The 18,922-nt window shown below is 39.0% G+C and overlaps 1 pseudogene; it reads left to right on the forward strand.

The window, feature by feature from the left end:
* Nucleotides 1-1,803: 1,803 nt before the first annotated feature.
* LOC116624661 lies at nt 1,804-2,643 on the forward strand (annotated as a pseudogene).
* Nucleotides 2,644-18,922: the final 16,279 nt, after the last annotated feature.

Here is an 18,922-nt window from a genome sequence, read left to right on the forward strand (position 1 = left end):
AAGCTTCTGGTTAAGCACTACTTATGTGCACAATGTCATGTAATTTTCACAACCAATGTACGAGGAAGTTATCTTTCTTCAGATAGGAAAACACTTATTTAGATCAAGTGACTTGTCTAATTTCACATAATCCCTAATATGTGCTAGTGTCAGAATTTGAACCCAAGACTTCTGCCTACAGAGCCCACACTCTTAACCAGTACATTCTACTGGTCTGTCAGCTAAGAGCATACATTGAGTATGCTCTCCAGTGGTAACTGGAGGCAACACATCCAGTGAAGGACAATAAAACACACCTAAGAGAGCAGTTTTATTTCCAAACTTATAATACAGTTAGGTACATACAACACAAATGTTAAAAAGGCTTAAAAAAGAGTTTACAGTGCACAAGTAAGCACAAATGAACATATTAGCAAGCACAGGACTCCTGAGAGGAGCTGAAATGAAAAAGTGATCAGAAACAAGAGTTAAGGGCGCCTGGGTGGCTCAGTTGGTTAAGCGACTGCCTTCGGCTCAGGTCATGATCCTGGAGTCCCGGGATCGAGTCCCGCATCGGGCTCCCTGCTCGGCAGGGAGTCTGCTTCTCCCTCTGACCCTCCCCCCTCTCATGCTCTCTCTCTCATTCTCTCTCTCTCAAATAAATAAATAAAATCTTTAAAAAAAAAAAAAAAAAAGAAACAAGAGTTAAGCTGACAAGCACGTGCTAACAGTCTGAGCTGTTTAAAGATGGGGTAAGCTGCCTCAGGAAGTAGTAAATGCTCATCATGTGAGGGGCTTCCCACACAGGCTGGATGGACAAACACTTTGTAGATCAAACTGGGTTGTTTTAAATGGCATCTAAAGTTCCCCCAACCCTGAGATTCGGTGATTTAGTCCATTTATTTTGAATAGCCATTGTGCACCAAGTACTGGGATAAGGTCCTCTCACAAAGGAGAATAAGTCATACGTTCAAGGAGCCTGCAGTCTAGAGGGCAAATAGCCCAAACCCAGAAATGTAGAATGACGTGTAATATGGCATTGGGGCAAAGAAGATCTACACCTAACTCAAACTGGAAAGGGGAATTAAAAACAGAAATCAGACGTTTCTTAGAGGTGATGCCTAAACTAACCCTTGAGGGAAGAATAAAAATTAGCCAGGTGTTCCAGCTCTCTATTGCAATGTAACAAAGTATCTTTAAAAACTTGAAACAATAAATATCATATCTCAGAACTTGGGTACTTACTTAGCAGCTGGGCTGTTTGGTAGGATGCAAGACGTTTCACTCACATGCCTGGTACCTTGAAGGAGATGGCTTTAAAGACTAGTGTCTCTCTGCTAGAACCTTCCTTCTTTCCATGAAGTCTCAGGGCTTCTCCATAAGATCCCTCTGGCAGGGTAAGTGGGTTCTTAGAAGGTGGCTCAGGGCTCCAAGAACTGCTGCCCCGAGAGATCAAGGTGGAGGCTCCAAGGCTTCTTACAACGACAGCCTTAGAAGCCAGGCAATATCACAGCCAACACAATTTATTGGTTACACATGAGTCGGTGTGGGAGGGAACACATCAGTGTGTAAATACCACAGAGGCGTGGTTTATTCGAGACTATCATGGAGACTGGTTACCACAGCAGGCTAAGAGGTTTGGAGATTCCGAGGGTACAGTTTTCCGCTAGAAGGAATATCATGCACAAAGGCAATGACACATATAAGAATAAATCCTGAGAAGCATCAGGCCGCCACCGTTACCAGCACAGCATGCGAAAGGGAACAGAGGGGAGACCCGGGCTGCACTTGGCTGCCGGCTCCCGAGTCCTGGGCCCCACGTAGATGACCTTAAAACCAGAAACGAGGCCTCGTTCCAACAGCCTGTTAAAACATGTGAACTACTCTGAAATTCTGGGCATGCACGGACATGCCTTAGCCAAAAATATTAAAAAGGCACTATCAGAAACTGGCACTGAAGTGGCATCCAGGTAAAAATCATGAGAATAAACGAGCAGCAGAGAGAGAATTCAAACAAGTAGCTGAGGTATACGAGGTATTATGAGATGCTAAAAAATGATACCTCTATGATGAATACGGTGAAGGATTAAACGGTGGAGGTGGAAGTCGTTTTGACAGTCCATTTGAGTTTGGCTTCACCTTCCATAATTCAGACGATGCCTTCACGGAATTTTTTTTTTTTTAATTTGGTGGAAGAGACTGGTTTTTATTCAACTTCTTTGAAAACCCACTTGTGGACTTTCTTGGGGACTCAACCTGGGGTCCCCCACAGAAGCTGAGGGGTCCCCCACAGGGGGGTCCCCCCACAGAAGCCAAGGCAGAGAAATGTTTTTCACTGCCTTCAGTGGATTTCCATAATTTGAAGGGAATTTGCTCCTTCTGATACAGGATTTACGTCCTCAGGTTCACTAGGTCATGGAAGCCTCACTTCATTGTCTTCCATGTCATTTGAGGATAGTTGGGCAGACAGCTTCAAAACTGTATCAGCTTTAACTAAAATTGTTAGTGGCAGGAAAATCATTACAAAGAGAATGGTTGAAAATGGTCAAGAAAGAGTCGAAGTTGAAGACAGCCAGTTAAAGTCCTTAACAATAAATGGTAAGGAGCAGCTGCTATGCTTGGATAACAAGTAATTCAATGCAACCAATTAATACAAAAGTTAACTATAACGAGCACCATTTGAGGATTAGCAGGAATTTTTTTTTTGAAGATTTCAAATGAACTTGACTTTCAGTGTAACTGTACCTAATCTTAAGTATTCATTACCACAACTCATGGTAGCCCCTATTTGTCAGACTTCTGAGTTTATTTTTGGAGCCTCCTAGGGCTATTTTTTTTTGTCTTTAAAATTGTAAATCTTTGTGTGCATCTTGCTTTTTCTATGAAATGTAATCCAAGGTGGCCATGACTCTTTCATGCATTAATACCAGCATGGATCTATTTTCTCAATGTGTTTGCAATGTGAGACAAGTAGTGTTAATCTGCTGTGCAGTTCATATTGCCTGGATGAATCTTCCACAACAATAATTTCATTTTTTTAGTATTTAGTAGTGAAAGATATTAATGTGTAATGGTAATACATTTATGGTTTAATATAAATTGAGGATGCTTTCTAACTGCATGAATCCTGGCAACTTAGTAAGTTTTGACAATTGTTTAAATATAATGTTAAACTTAGGCTTAAAAAAGTAAAGCTGGTAAACTAGGTCTTTGTCATTTGCCATATATATGTGTGTGTGTGTGTGTGTGTGTGTGTGTGTGTGTGTGTGTGTGCATTTGGTGCGTTGAAAAAAAAGTCCTAAGAAACACCAAGCCACAAAACTGTATAGTGTTATGGTTAAGAGTATAGGCTCTAGAGCTAGACTTTGGAGCCAGTTATTCTCCAGTGCAGATTTTGTATCCTGGAACTAAATTGTCCAAGGTTATTAAATTTAAGTTAATTAATTGAATTAGTTAAATTGAACATTCAGTTCTCTAGCTTCACCTCAATCACAGTGGCCACATCTCAAGTGTTCAATAGCCACACGTGGCTAGTGGCTACCATATTGGACAACACAGACATAAAACATCCCCATCACAGAAAGTTCTCCTGGACAACAGTGTGCTAGAAGGTCTTTTAACAGACTTCCATTTAACTAACTTGCCTCATTAACTCTGTATTCCCATTGCAAAACTTATCAATTGATACCCAAGACGTACTGAAATTCATGGGTAACCACACATTTTTTTCACCCCCCAGTTTAACTGCTTGTAAAAAACCAGTTGTTTGTTCCCAAACCTGTGTATTCCAGTTTATTTATATTGTAATTACATAACTTAGTTTAATTTAGCAACATAAAATACAGATGAGAAAATTCTTCTAGGCAAATTAAGTTGAATGCATTATTAAGAATTAATAAAGACAAGTTAAAATTTATTTGCTGCATAATTAGTCATAGGATAGAGAATTATAAGAGATTAGAAGGAAAAACATCTAGAACTCTATGCTCAGCTAACTTCAAGAGTCTTTAAGTACTTCACTTTAAAGAGCCTGAAACTGAAAAGTGTTAGACAATAATGGATGCAATTTATGAAAGAAAAATGAAGCTGAACTCCAATAAATAGAACCATTTATCAAATTATGGATAAACACATATGATATTCTAAGTTAATATAAATATATTTAGAGAGATAATCAGACATTGTATGCTTCCTAATGGAAGAAGACAACACCACATATTAAGTCTTGAAAAAAAATCAAACCTCTTGATCCAATCAAGTCTCTAGATACAATTGTGGCTAATCTCCAGCCACAATTATCATTTTATAGGAAATACAGAGGACAGAGGAACTTGTTAAACTACACCATGGGAATGCAATCAGCAAAATCCATACTGTGGGAAACGCTACAAGACAAACGACCTAGTTTCTTTTTTTTCTAAAGATTTTATTTATTGGGGCGCCTGGGTGGCTCAGTCATTGGGCATCTGCCTTCGGCTCGGGTCATGATCCCGGGGTCCTGGGATTGAGCCCCGTGTTGGGCACCCTGCTCAGCGGGGAGCCTGCTTCTCCCTCTCACACTCACCCTGATTGTGTTCCCTCTCTCGCTGTCTCTCTCTCTCTCTCTCTCTGTCAAATAAATAAATAAAATCTTTTTTTAAAAAGATAAATAAAAAAAGATTTTATTTATTTAATTGAGAGAGAGAAGCAAAGGCAGACACTTAACTGACTGGGCTACCCAGGCACCCCTGACTGGGTTTCTTCAACACATTGCAAAGAGAGAGAGATGGAGGGGTAACTAATAGATTAAAAGAGATTTAAAATATAGAGCAACCAATCACAAGGTGTAGATCTTATTTGGATCCTAATTCATATACAGTGTGTATTTAATATGAGAATTGGAAATGTGTACAATGGCAGGTTATTTGATGTTATTAGGATAATTATTATTAATATTATAGATGAAATAATTGTCATCATGTTAAAAAAGAAGCTGGTTCTTTTCGAGATACATACCGAAATATTTACAGATGATGTGATGACTGAGATTTGCTTAAATATACTATGGGAGGGGATAGTGGATGGAGGTATGGATGAAGCATGATGGGCTGATTATTTTTTTAAGATTTTATTTATTTGAGGGGGAGAGAGAGACAGAGTGCACGAGAGAGAGCGCACACCAGCACGAATGGGGGAAGGGTCAGAAGGAGAGGGAGAAGCAGACTCCCCACTGAGCAGGGAGCTGGAAGCTAAGCTCGATCCTAGGACCCTGAGATCATGACCTGAGCCGAAGGCAAACGCTTAACCGACTGAGCCACCCAGGTGCCCCTGACAGATTGATTTATTATTAGGCCTGGGTATTGGGTACATAGGGATTCATTATACTATTCTATCTACTTTGTATACATTCTAAATTCTCCATAACACAAAGTTTTAAAAAGATAATGTATCATTTTTCTCACCAAGTTTTTCTAAGAGACCAACTAATTCCCAATAGCATCAGATAAGGAAAGTGAAAACGAAGTAATATAATAAAGATTAAGAAAGTTCTAGTTATTTTCCATAATGTCCCCCTCTTAAAAGCAAACCAAATTAAAAAAAAATATATGTCTCTGCTTCAAACACGGGCTGAAGGCACTAAAGTCTGCCTACTGGGTATTCAGCACTCACTCCGGAATCAGCACTGATTGTAATCCCAGGTTCGTCACTAATTGCATTACCCATGGACAAAGTAAACCCTGTTTATAAACCTCAGTTTCCTCAGCTGTAAAGTAGGAGTATGAATAAAAGTACCTGCATTATAAGGTCATTATGAAAACTCAACAATATAAGCCGATGTAACATGTTTTGCTTGTTTGCAGCAGAACCCACATCGGCAACTAATAAGAGAATACACAATGGAAATTGTTAGTGAGAACAATATGGAGAACAGCTTTGAAGGTCATGCCAATGAGTTTGGATTTGCTCTATTACATGAATTGTAAACATTCGAAACACTTGAGTGAGAGAAAATAATTGAGAAAATTGACTTTGATGGGACAGAAATAGAAGGTAGAAAAACCACATAGTTGTTGCAATTTTTGCAAGAAGACCTACACTTATGCGGTGGCTATAAAAACGGAAAATAGGGGCGACTGGGTGGCTCCGAAGGTTAAGTGTCCAACTCTTGATTTCGGCTCAGGTCATGATCTCAGGGTCTTAAGATCGAGCCCCGCATCAGGCTCTGTGCTCAACAGGGAGTCTGCTGGAGATACGTTCTCCCTCTCCTTCAAATAAATAAATAGATCTGTAAATCTTAAAAAAAAAAAAAGGAAAATAAAGGACATCCAGACGCTCCTGTGAAGAGGCACTAAAGTTAGAAATAGAAAGGTGTCCATTTGACTCCTACCTACTAATTATCAGGGAGCCCCATCTTCAAACTTCTCACCTCAGGTGGGTAGAAACACAGAGGAGAAGAGATGGAAAGAAAGGTGGAGGACAAAAGGAGAAATTAGTCTCGGGTTTCAAAGACTGTTGCCTATTTACTCACATTACTCATTGCTAACACTAAAGATGTCAGAAGCTTAATGAGGAACTGGATAGATGTGTAAAGTACCAGTTGAGGTTTAGTAAGACCTGATTGCTCAACATGGAGTGAAGGATCAGGAAGATACCCAAAGCAGTTTCCTGCAGATGACTGAATATATTTTTCTCTTGGCACTCTCAGCTTCCTCGCCTGTAACCCCCAGCTGTGAACCAAAGAAGTAAGGGCAGCTAATTGCTCACAAAGGGAATTATAAGAAAATCTAAAAGTCATTTACAACTTTCACTGTTACTCAACAAAATAGACCGTTTTCCTCCGGGAAGTGGCATTCTTTATAAAGTTACAATTTCTTAAGCAAACTTTCTCCAGACCCAGAGCAGTAAGGAATGCATTTAAGATTCTCATTCCTTCCTAACTCCAATCATCCCCAGTGTTATTTTTCCACTTTAAAATTGAGCAATACTCTAGCTTTTCTTAGATGATAGAGCCAGTCTTGTAATGTTCAACTGGGTAGCTCGGAGGTTTCCCTCGGGCTACTTCCATTGCTGTTTCTCATCAGCTAATTGAAAGGCAGCTCAAAAAAGACAAGCTTTCTGCATCTAGACTCCTAAGAGAAGACAACAAGGGATTGGGTGTGCTGTCCCTGCCAACCTTCTTGACTACACGTGACTGGAGTAAATCCCTTACATCTGTGCTACCAGGATACCTACTTTCAACCAAAGGTCTTTTAACTCTGAAAGCATCATGGGGCCTGATGAATCAAACTGATTTCTTTGAGTAAAATGAATTCTGGAAGCATTAAGCCCTTTCACGGGATGCAGAAAAAGACTGAGCTACACAATAATAGAAAAAAGAACGCTTGATTTTTTTGAAGGGACCGTAACCTTTAAAATGAGAGATTTAGAACTTACAAAACGTCTCCTCTCAAATGCACTTCTTTTTATTTGATCACTTTCTCAGCTGTGTACATTTACAGCATATTCAAGTGTAAACCAGATCACTGAGACAATGAGTTCATTCACAATTCATAGACTGTCCACAGCCATGTAAAAAAAAAAAAAATCCCCCTCTGCCAATAAGAAATAGGAACAGTTTCTGCATCACTCTGAATTCCATAAGGAAGTATTCTCAAAGGTTGTTTCCTAACCTCTTTTTTGAAAACAATAACACCTTATTAATTTAGACCGCTGGGGAACTTACTATCACTTCATCAATTTTGGTTTGCATAATCTGTCCCCAAGTAGTTTTTTTTTATGTACTAAACACATAACCCTGCAATGAGAACATGCCAACACCAGATGGAAGTTGTATGCCACAGCCGCCAAGGTTTGAGCTCTAAGGTATAAACTGAGACTGGTTTGAGGTAAAAGACAAACGTTCCTTTGCACCGTGTTCATATCAAAAGCATATCATATATCATACCCAGTGCTCATCACATCATGTGCCCTCCTTAATGCCCATCACCCAGTTATACGCAACTGATAAATTACTGAACACTACATCTGAAACTAATGAAGTACTATCAGTTGGCTAATTGAATTTAAATTTAAAAAAAGAAAAGGAAGCATATTATAAACTTAAATAGTAACTAAATCCTAAAATAATACTTTAGAGCAAATGTCAAACAACTGAATTCCAGAATGCAATTTTATTCATTGTTTCTCAAAAGTTATCACACAGCCTACCTTACTCCAACCTCCAACCCGTGTACCAGTGTTTGATTAGAATGCTAATCTTCATATCCATTATCACTTGCACTTAACTACTCTTCCTGATTTTTATTATCTTCAATATCTCGTTGTTTTGCACCCTCCCCTTGACCTAGTCAGGCATGATGGAGCCACCCTGCCTAGCTGTCCCAGCTAATTGAAGGAACGGTGTTTCTTGCAGTCTCTCCATCTTCCTGCAGCTTTCTTGTTCTATTTGCTCTCCCTTTCTTCCTCTTCACTTACGGAACATGATTTATCCTCCACAATTAGTGGTAGGCTTCTCTTCACATTTTTGTCCCTGATTTTCTAAATTAGTTTTATTTTTCTTATTGAGAAGAATTTACTCTGTTCCATTGCTGGAGCAGACTGGAGCTTAGCAAAAATAGCAATTAAAAATGTACCCAAACAACCCAATTCAAATATAGGCAAAGGACTTGAATAGATATTTCTCTACAGAGAATACCCAAATGGCCAATAATCAAATGAAAAGATGCTCAACATCATTAGTCACTAGAGAAATGCAAATTAAAACCACAATGAGATACCACTTCACATCCATTAGGATGGCTCTAATAAAAAGTATGTGGAAAATAAGCCTTGGCAAGGATATAGAGAAATGGGAACTCGCGTGCATTGCTGGTGGGAATGTAAAGGAGTACAACCACTGCAGAAAGTAGTTCGGTTGTTCCTCAAAAAGTTAAACATAGAATTACCATATGATCGGGCAATTCCATTCCTAGGTACATACCCAAGAAAAAGGAAAGCAAGGACTCAAAGAGATATTTGTACATACATGTTCAGAGGCTCTGACTGACATTTTTCCAAAGAAGACATCCAGATGGCCAATAGACGAATGAAAAGATGCTCAACATCACTCATCATCAGGGAAATGCAAATCAAACTACAATGAGATATCACCTCTCCCCTGTCAGAATGGTTAAAATTGAAAACACAAGAAACAAAAAGGGTTGGCGAGGATGTGGAGAAAAAGGAACCCTCTCTCACTGTTGGTTGGGAATGCAAACTGGTGCAGCCACTGTGGAAGACAGTATGGAGGTTCCTCAGAAAGTTAAAAATTGAACTACTCTATGATCCAGTAATTGCACTACCGGGTATTTACCTCCCAAAATACAAAAACACTAATTCAAAGGGATACATGCACCCCTATGTCTATTGCAGCATTATATACAATAGCCAAACTATGAAAGCAGCCCAAGTGTCCATCAACAGATGAATGGACAAGGAGGAAGTGATATATATATATATGTATATATGTATGTATATATACATATATATATGAATATTATTCAGCCATCAAAAAGAATGAAATCTTGCCATTTGCAACGACATGGATGGAGCTAGAGAGTATGATGCTAAGTGAAATAAGTCAGTCAGAGAATGAAAAATACCATATGATTTCACTCATATATGGAATTTAAGAAACAAATGAACAAAGAAAAAAGAGACAAACCAAGAAACAGACTCTTAACTATAGAGAACAGACTGATGGTTACCAGAGGGGAGGTGGGTGGGAGGATGGGGGAAATAGATGATGGGGATTGAATCCACATTGTGATGAGCACTGAATAATGTACAGAATTGTTGAATCGCTATAATGTATACCTGAAACTAATATAACACTGTATGTTAACTCTACTGGACTTAAAATTTTGAAAAAAAATTAGCAACAAATGAGGAACAAAAAATATATTAAAGCTTTCTCTCAAACCACTAAATCAACCTAATTAAGTTACAGTTTGATTTAGCATTCACAAAATTATATTACATACCAAACATATGCCCATTAATCAAAGACTAAAATAATTCCTGAGTAAATGGTATAATGTTAGCTTATGCCAAAGTTGACCTTGAAAAATCTTTTAAATATGGTTCAGTGTGATTGGAAGTTACACGTGAATATGTTTTCCTAAGGATCTATCAGTGATTTTACAGTGTATGTTTTTGAAATAAAATGTATCTGAGTAGCAGCAAAAAAAAAAAAAAAAAAAAAAAAGTGCCCATAGGCCACTTGCTGATAGTGAAAGCCTAAATAAAAATTATCTCAATTTAAAGGATAATATGGCACCAAGCAGGAAATTTCGAATAAAGGAAAAACAAACAGAACTTTACCTGGCTGTATCACAAACCCATTAGTTCAGAACTTGTGCTAATTCGTCCCAGGCTAGGCCAATGTTGACATTAAAGTGGCTATCAAAGAATTTCCTCTCATCGATGTAAACAAGAGACAGAATTAATCAACTTAAGAGAACAGCAATTTAACAGTTCTTTAGCATATTTATGGTCTACATAGAAATGAATGTTACTAATTATGACCGATTGCCCCCAAAGTTGAATTTCCCATAAATAGGAGTACTTAGGGTCTCTCATTATGTAATATAACTTTGTTTATCCTGCGTGCTTTTCTCATTTATCTGAAACATTTTTGTTTTATGGTTTCTCTGGCCTGATGGAGTATGTCTTACCTCTCTGAAAATTGTCTGACCATTGCGGAGCTAGGGCAGCCTCTTCCTCAGTCTTCAATCCACTAGCCCATGTCCCAGGCAGAGGAAAGAACCTGGATTCTCTTTCCACATCAATAAGATTGCATTAATATTGCCTACCATTGGCTAGGCACCTAGTTTATGAAACCACTGCCCTAGTACTTTTCCTATGTTATTTCTAATTCTTAAAACCCTGGGAGACAGACATCGGTATCTCTATTTTAAAGATTAAAAAAAAAATGAGGCAATAGCAGCTATGTGTCTTTGATCAAGTCCACACAGCTCTTAGTCGTGCAACTAGGTTTCAAACACAAGTCTTTCTGCACCAAAGCCTGTGTGGGGCCTTTCCGATAACTGCACTAACTTTCAGAACCCTGGCTTGCTACAATCAGACAAGGTCCTCAAGAAACAAAGTTGAATTTCTTCTGAAAGAATGTATAATTTGAGCTTTTCCCTTCAAGTGGCCTTGCTCTTTAAATTTTTCTGGTTTAGTGCAGTTTGACTGTGAAAGCCTTATAGCTCAAAGGTCCCTGTGCATCCGTAATCCTCAGTTCTCAGGTTAATGTTAGCATGTCTCCAGGGACAGCTTTCTTCCAGACGACCTTGGCAGGAAAAGAAGTTAACCCCCTCATCAACTCAGTCTGTACGCAACACCAAAACATGAGAGCACCTCAGTTTTTGCTTCAAATATCTCTTTATGTAAATCCCCAGGGCCCAGCCAAGTAGCATCCAGGGTAGAGCAAATGTCTTCTGTGACTGCAGAAAAGAAGTTTCCAGGAAGCCGGGGATCTTGCAAGCTGCCCTCAGCCCTGCTGTCAATGAGCAAGCAAAGGAATCGAGAATAGATAAGGAACAAGCAGATAAGGGAATTTCCAGTATAGCCTAAAACAAACTAACAAAGAGGAGATAAGATGTTTGCAGAAAAAAAAAAAATAACCTTTGGATGTCCAAAGGGCTAGGCTTTGACAAAATTGGGAAGGATATCTGAGTGTTTTCTCTTTCTCTCCCTCTGTCCTCACCTCTCCTCCCCTAATTCTACTCCTCCACCCTAAGTAGTCCCAGAGCTAATAATATTTTTTGAGTGCTTGTCCAAGCCTCCTAGTGTGGGGCTGTCTCCTCTCTGCTACCCCCTTAACATATTTTACATCCCATAGCATCCTCCCTACCCAAGTGAAAAATTGCTCTTTCCTGTGACTTGCTCTCATTTAGGAGCTCTAATTAAACTCATCTGGTGAATTTATATAGCAAAGATCTTGATGGCTAGTAATGATGTAAAGCATTACCCCTACCAGATCACACATTTGCATTGTGATGGGGTTTTCAAAACCTTAGGCCTGTCTTTCCTCCTAAGCTATTTATTTCTTCCCCTTCTTCCACTTGTGAACCCATAAATTCCAGTAGGGTATTTTTACAGCCTCTCCAACAGCAGGGAGAACATTTTGACTCCACAAGATAAAGGACTAATGGGCATAAGAGATGTGGCATCTGTTTGCAAACATTAATGGAGCGATGCCTGTTAGCCTGGTACTACTCCCTAACCTGCAGAAGCTTAGAACGTAGCTGGGCAGACAAAGTTAACACCTATGAAAAGTCAAACAACATCACCAAATATGACGGCCTTGCTGGATTTGATGATCTGAAACACCAGCTGACTCCAGTGGTCCGACACTATCTAGCAGAGGTAGGAGGGCTGATGGAAAGGCCCAGAAGCAGAATCCTCAGAGTATATGGTGCAGGAACTAAACGGTGGAGGGTAAATGAAACAGTGACAGGGTCACAAGTACACTGGGAAAACAAGCCCATAACCACAGCATGTACGTCCATCCATCTCAGTGTGTGCTGGATCATTCCAGTGGTGAGGGTGCAGGCTCCAGGGAACACATGGATGAATCACTGATAAATACCTCCTGAAAACTACCTTCCATCATTTTCCTGTGAACACATTGGAAATAGAATTGATGGCGTTTTAATTAATTCTGTGTCTAATATCCAGATGGTAAGTTTAGCAATTACACAAAACAATTTCTTTAGGTTGAAGCTCTGAGACCATGATTTAGTAACTGAATTTTCCAAAAAAAAAGATACTTAAAAGCACTACTTACAGCAGTGGTTCTCAACCATGGCCCAAAGGGATTGGAGCGTGTTGGGAAAGGGACACTTAAAAAGAACTATCTGTTATGTTTTTCTTTATCCCTCCAAATACAGGCATAGAAGAAACAGCTGCATACATCCTCCTAAATGTGCAAATGGCGGTAAAATCATTTGAATGGTCTGTTTTCAAATTATTTGAATTTCTGTCAAATTTAGGTTAAATATTTCTTTCCAAAGTACTTTTCTCTTTTTGTAGGCCTTACAGTGCCAAGTATAATGTCGTTCACATAGAGGAAATTCAACAAATATTTTCCCATCAGTTCGTTGTTCTGGGAGAAATCCCAACCTTTTGGAAAAATTTCTGGTATAAACTGCAATTTTCCTAACTTCAAGCTCTGTTTCAGAAAGCTGTCTCTGAACTGCCTGGGCCCTGCCTCCTAAGAGGTGCGTTGAGTGTTAACCACCAGTTTCCATTAGATGAAGATAAGATACTGACGAGAAAGGAGAGGATAAGGTTGGAGTAGGTCCCCCTGCAAGATAATAGGGAAAAGGAAAACAAAAAGACAGGTGGGGCAATAAACCCTTCCTTCCCTCCTTGAAGAGACAATATCATGTACCAGGAAAATTTACAGGATTAGAAATGTGGTATATACACAGGTGCATAACTTTGTGTGCCCCTGGTATAGTCCAAAGTCAAGGATATGTTGTTTTAAGTTGGTCCTAGAGGACTTTCTCATGAAGGCCTTCCTCGGATCCTCTTATTTAATTACAGCCTTACTTCATCCCACTCACCCCCACACCCTATACCATCTCCCTGCTCCATTTTCCTCCCCGGCACTTATCGATGCCTACTTCACTGTACATATGTACTTATTGGTTTGGCTTGTTATCTGTTTGCCCCACTAGGATTTAAGTTCCATGAGGACAAAGGTCAGCCTGTCAAATTCACCATTAAAATGTTCTGAAAAAGGGCAAAATCACAACACTCACACAAACACAGAAATAAATACGTGTTAAAGATTTTATTTAACTCAGTAATGAAGAAACCTGTAAAGTGTTACAACCAGTCAAAAGCAGAATCCGAAGAACAGACACATTTATAGATCAAGAACGCTGACATTTCAGAACATATAAATGGGAGGCAAAACTGGTTTTTCCACAGGGGAGGAGACGTCCTGAGAGAAATAGATTGGCTTGTTTATAGACAAGCATTATTGCCTATAAACAAGGATTATTTTGCATTTATATCAGCTATCCCCAATCTACAGGGTTGCAAGATAGCTGCCATCCAAGCAGGATTAGATATTTAGATAAAACTAGAACAAGGCCTAGTTTTCCACTGAAACCCAGAATCCTCTCTAGACCATAGCAGTGCCTAGCAGGCTGCATGGCACACAATGGACACTTGAAAAGGCAGCATGAGGGCCAATATTTATCAACATGAACCTCATTCTCCAAACCGGAAACTTGGACATCATCCCCGATTGCCCTCTCTTTCCTCCTCCCTCCATACCCATAACCCTGCGTGTTATCATTTCTACCATCTGAAAATATTTCTTTTCCTGCATAAGAGCAATCTGTTCTAATGTGTGCATCTCATGATGCCATTCCCATGCCTAAAACCCACTGCCCTCAGACTCAACCTTAAATACTTTAGAACCTAAGGCCTTTTATTCTGGGAATATCTAACAAAGAAGAAGTACAAGAAAAGATCATAGACAAATCACCAATTTACCATAGTTGCTGGTACATCATGGATGCTCCGTAAGTATTTGATTATTAATTAATTAACAGAGTTATTCAAAGCAGGTCCTGTATAACTCGTCTTTCCCCTGAATTTTTTTCTGATTATAATTACAGCTTATTCTATAAATACATCTTCTTTTACTTTTCCCATTTGAACTCATACCTCATTAAAAAAAAGAAAAAAAATACTTGGATTCTATGAAAACTTTTACCTTGAATCTGAGGTACTAGTGTGTTAAAAGCAGAGTTAGCGTCTCCAGTCTGACGAAATTTTACTTAGTTATAGGCCCCACCCCATGCCCAAGGGAGTGTAATAATAAGTAATAAGTAATAATAATAATAATAAGTAATAAGATCAGTGTAATGTAAATTAAAGGCCAATATAAGAGTCTCATAGATGGAGAAATTGTTTCTAAATTAAGTGGAGCTGGCTGGAATGGATGGCCTCTCTGACTTCACTATGACTGATGTTATTTGGTATTTTATTCTCTTCGAAGGGAGGCTGATGTCTGAAGAAACTTTTAGAATTGATGGCTAGGCTGCAGCTTGGCTCTATGGGTGTGTTCTCTCTAAGAGCGCATGTTTTCTCTAGGGAGAAGTTCCTTATAGTTACTGTGCATAAGAGCTCACTAGGAAAAGAAAATGTGGATTTAAAATTTACTTCCCAGATGCCCTTCACCATGGATTCTTATAGTGAAATGCAGCAATTTTTTAAAGAAATTACAGAAAGCACAGTAGTGGGACCATTTTGGAATGCTGGGAGAGAATGTAAGGCTGACCTCGGAAAAACTGGAAGGTTTGATTTGGTATCTTCCAGCCTCCCCTTAACTGCCTATCCCCAAGAATACTTCTTCCCATAATTCCCTGCTGGATAACCAGGGTCCCTCATGTGGGAGCCATGCGAAGTGTGCCCTCCTTGGACACTATCCTGTCCTTGGTCTTCAACCTACCCTTACCCCATCTAAACTGACCTGTTATGGGCCTCTTAGTGAACTTTCCTGGTGGGAAATAGCTAAGAAAGTCTATGGAAAGATGAAACTCACTAATTAGATTATGTGATTTCTTATCAAGTACAACTGCATTTCACCATTTTTTCAATCAAAGATAAATAGCGAAGTTAAATAGAAGTTCAGGCATTATTAACAGGACTATTTCTGGGACTAGAATCCTTCCCAGGGTTCCTCAAAACACAAGGAATAGGACTACTCATTGGAACAGCCTATGATTATCAACTACATTGACACTATACTTGATATGAAATTGTTTTGTCATTTACCTTGTTCTTTTAAAATTCAAGTGGAGGTTTAAAAAAAATCCTATTAATTGAATGTTCAGGTTAGTTAGATTCAGGTCAATCAAGGTTTTACTCTAACAGAATTTACATAATGTGGTGACTTTCAGGCATGAGAGGGTTTTTTTGATTAATCAGTTCAGTTCGCCTGTAATATTGATTTAATGACCGGTTTGAATGAGTCACACTAATTGAACTAAACTGTGTTGTTTACAAGAGCAGCTGGTAATGAAAAGAATGTATCCTACATTCTTCTATCACAGTAGACAATGCAGCTCACTTCACTTATTGCTTAAAATTGGCTTGCATGAACTCTATTTTGCACATACACTAATTTTTCATTTTACTTATTTCATATTGGTATGTTCTTTTTTATATCACAAAGTTAGCCGATTTCAAGTGGAAAACTAGCATAATGAACAAAAAGGTGACAAGGCAGTCTTTTTGATCTTGCCCAAAGGTTTAGTTTTAATTTCTGTGGTAGTTCTGAGAAAACTGGTTCTTGGTGCTAACATAAAATATTTTGGCAGGCATCAGATTGAGGATATATACTAATTGCTTAAGGTATGTCCTAGGAATATTTTTGAATGTGGAAGAAGAGGATAAGTACATCCTTCCTGAGGTTTTAACTGTAGCCATTTTTTTTTAATTTTATTATGTTATGTTATGTTAATCACCATACAATACATCATTAGTTTTTGATGTGGTGATCCACGATGTTTTCGTGTAACTGTAGCCATTTGAACTATGACAAAATACCTTTTCAAATGTGTTAGTTTGTCTGGAAATATAATTAGTCACTAAATTAAAACATTCAAATATTAAGGTCACATCACTATAGCTTAGTAGTTTTTAAACATCTATTGTTCTGCTTAAACTGTTGTTTTCCCTCCCAGCCCATACCCTAACCCCATCTATAAGATACTATGAAAATGCAGAAGCATATTTTGTACATCAACCCTACTCTGGGGCCAGGATCATGCTAGGTACTGTGAACAATACACAGGTAAAACATTTCCCAGTTAAAGAACTTGAAACTATTTGAAAAGGCAAGATAATACATATAAGCAATAAACCTAAGTATAAAAGAAAGGGTAACAGGAGAGCAGAGGAAAGGCTGCAGAGCAAAGATGGGAACATCAGCTGAACCTTACAAGAAGGCCAATCACTGATAGGGACAAAGGAGTAAGGGATCATCCTAAAGCAAGAGAACAGCACAAGCAAAAGGGCTGAGAACAAAATTGGCATGGAATGTATTCGAATGGGGAGGAGAAGAACAATGAGCCTGACATGGCTCTAACGGTTATATTGTCCACCGTGAGCTAGAAGGCTGCATGAATAATAGGTTTTGTCTCACACACGGGATAGTTTGCTCCTCAAGAACAAGAAACATGTGGGAGGGAGGCAAGATGGCAAAAGAGTAAGGGACCTCGTTTCATCTGCTCCCTTGAATTTAGCTAGATAACTATCAAATCATTCTGAACACCTATGAATTCAACCTGAGATGTAAGAAAAGAATTGCTGGAATTCTACAAATAGAAAAGTGACCACTTTTTGCAAGGTAGGAGATGCAGAGAAGTGAATCTGAGGTGATATATGGGAAGATAAACGGCAGGGGGAGGGAGCCTCTGTAAGCTGGCTACCAGAAAGTGATAGAGCACTGGAGTCCCAAATCAGAACTTTTAGAAGTCTGCTCCATTGAGATACATCCCTGCCTAAAAAGTGTTCAGGTGGCGAAGTGGGGCAGAATCCTAGGTGGGACAGTGAGGTCTCAGGATCCCCAGGGTCACAAAAGAACAGGGATGCCTGAGCAGGCAGAGTTCCCGAATGTTGGAGCAGGGAAACCAGCTACATTCAGCGAGCCAGGGAGTGGGCTCTCAGCTCGGTTTGCCGTAAACCACGAACCACAGCAAAATCAGGCAACTGCTCTCCATGCGGAACCCCTGCAAAGGGCAGAGACACAGCGACCCTCCTCCTTCTCCCAGGAGGATCAGTGCAGGCGTGCATTGCAGGAGTCTGCAGAATCTCACGAACACAAAAGTGAAAATTGCTTTTCCCTGAGAGTTTACAGAAGAGAGAGGGCCACGATCTTTCAACTCCAGGGCTGGAGATCAGGAGGTGGTCATTTTCATTTTCATCCTCTAAAGAGGTGCAGAAAGCCTTCAGGGAACAAAAGCCACATAGAAGAACCCGGAGGAGCTTACACTGAGCCCGGCCCCTTGGCAAGGGATGGTGCAGCTCCCTGAGGCAAAGACACCTGAAAATCAGCACAGCAGGCCCTTCTCCCAGAAGATCAGCTGAAACATCGGGGGAATACCAAGTTTACCAAGTACACAGAAATGCAAAACTCCAGCTCTAGGGGAAAATAGTATATAGAAATCAAGGTTTTTTTCTCATGATTCTTTTATCTTTCAGTGTTAAATTTTCCTTTCCTTTTTATCTTTTTTTCCTTTTCAACTAGTTTCTTATTTTATCAACTCTTTGTTTTTAAGTCTTTTTTTAACTTTCATTTTTACATTTACATTTTATAGATATATTCTTCATTTTTAGCTTCCTTTCACTGTATTCAATTTTATTATTGAATAGTAATAAATTTTGCTTTCTTTACAATTTTGGACATTAGTGTCTTCTAACAAACAGACCAAAATACACCCAGGACCAAGTGGAACACCCTGTTTTGTCCACCTGAAAGATTATATTCTCTATTTTTTCCTTTTTTTTTACTTTTTCTGCTCTTTTTGGTTTCCAACCTCTTCAGACTTGTCTAGTGTGTATTTTGCTTGGGTTGTGGTTGACATTTTTGATTTTGTTCTCTCGTTCATCCATTCTCCTCTGAGCAAAATGACTAGAAAGAGGAATTCACAACAAAAGAAAGAACCAGAGGTAATACTCTCTGCCACAGATCTAACCCATATGGCTATAAGTAAAATGTCAGAGCTGGAATTCAGTATAATGATTATAAAGTTACTAGCTGGGCTTGAAAAAAGCATAAAAGACATTAGAGAATTACTTAGTGCAGATACAAAATCTAATCAGGCCGAAATTAAAAAATTCTCTGAAATGCAGTCTAAATTGGATGCACTAACAGCTAGGGTAAATAAGG

This window comes from Phoca vitulina, unplaced genomic scaffold (assembly GCF_004348235.1).
Source record: "Phoca vitulina isolate PV1807 unplaced genomic scaffold, GSC_HSeal_1.0 scaffold69, whole genome shotgun sequence".
NCBI classification, from domain to species: Eukaryota; Metazoa; Chordata; class Mammalia; order Carnivora; family Phocidae; genus Phoca; species Phoca vitulina.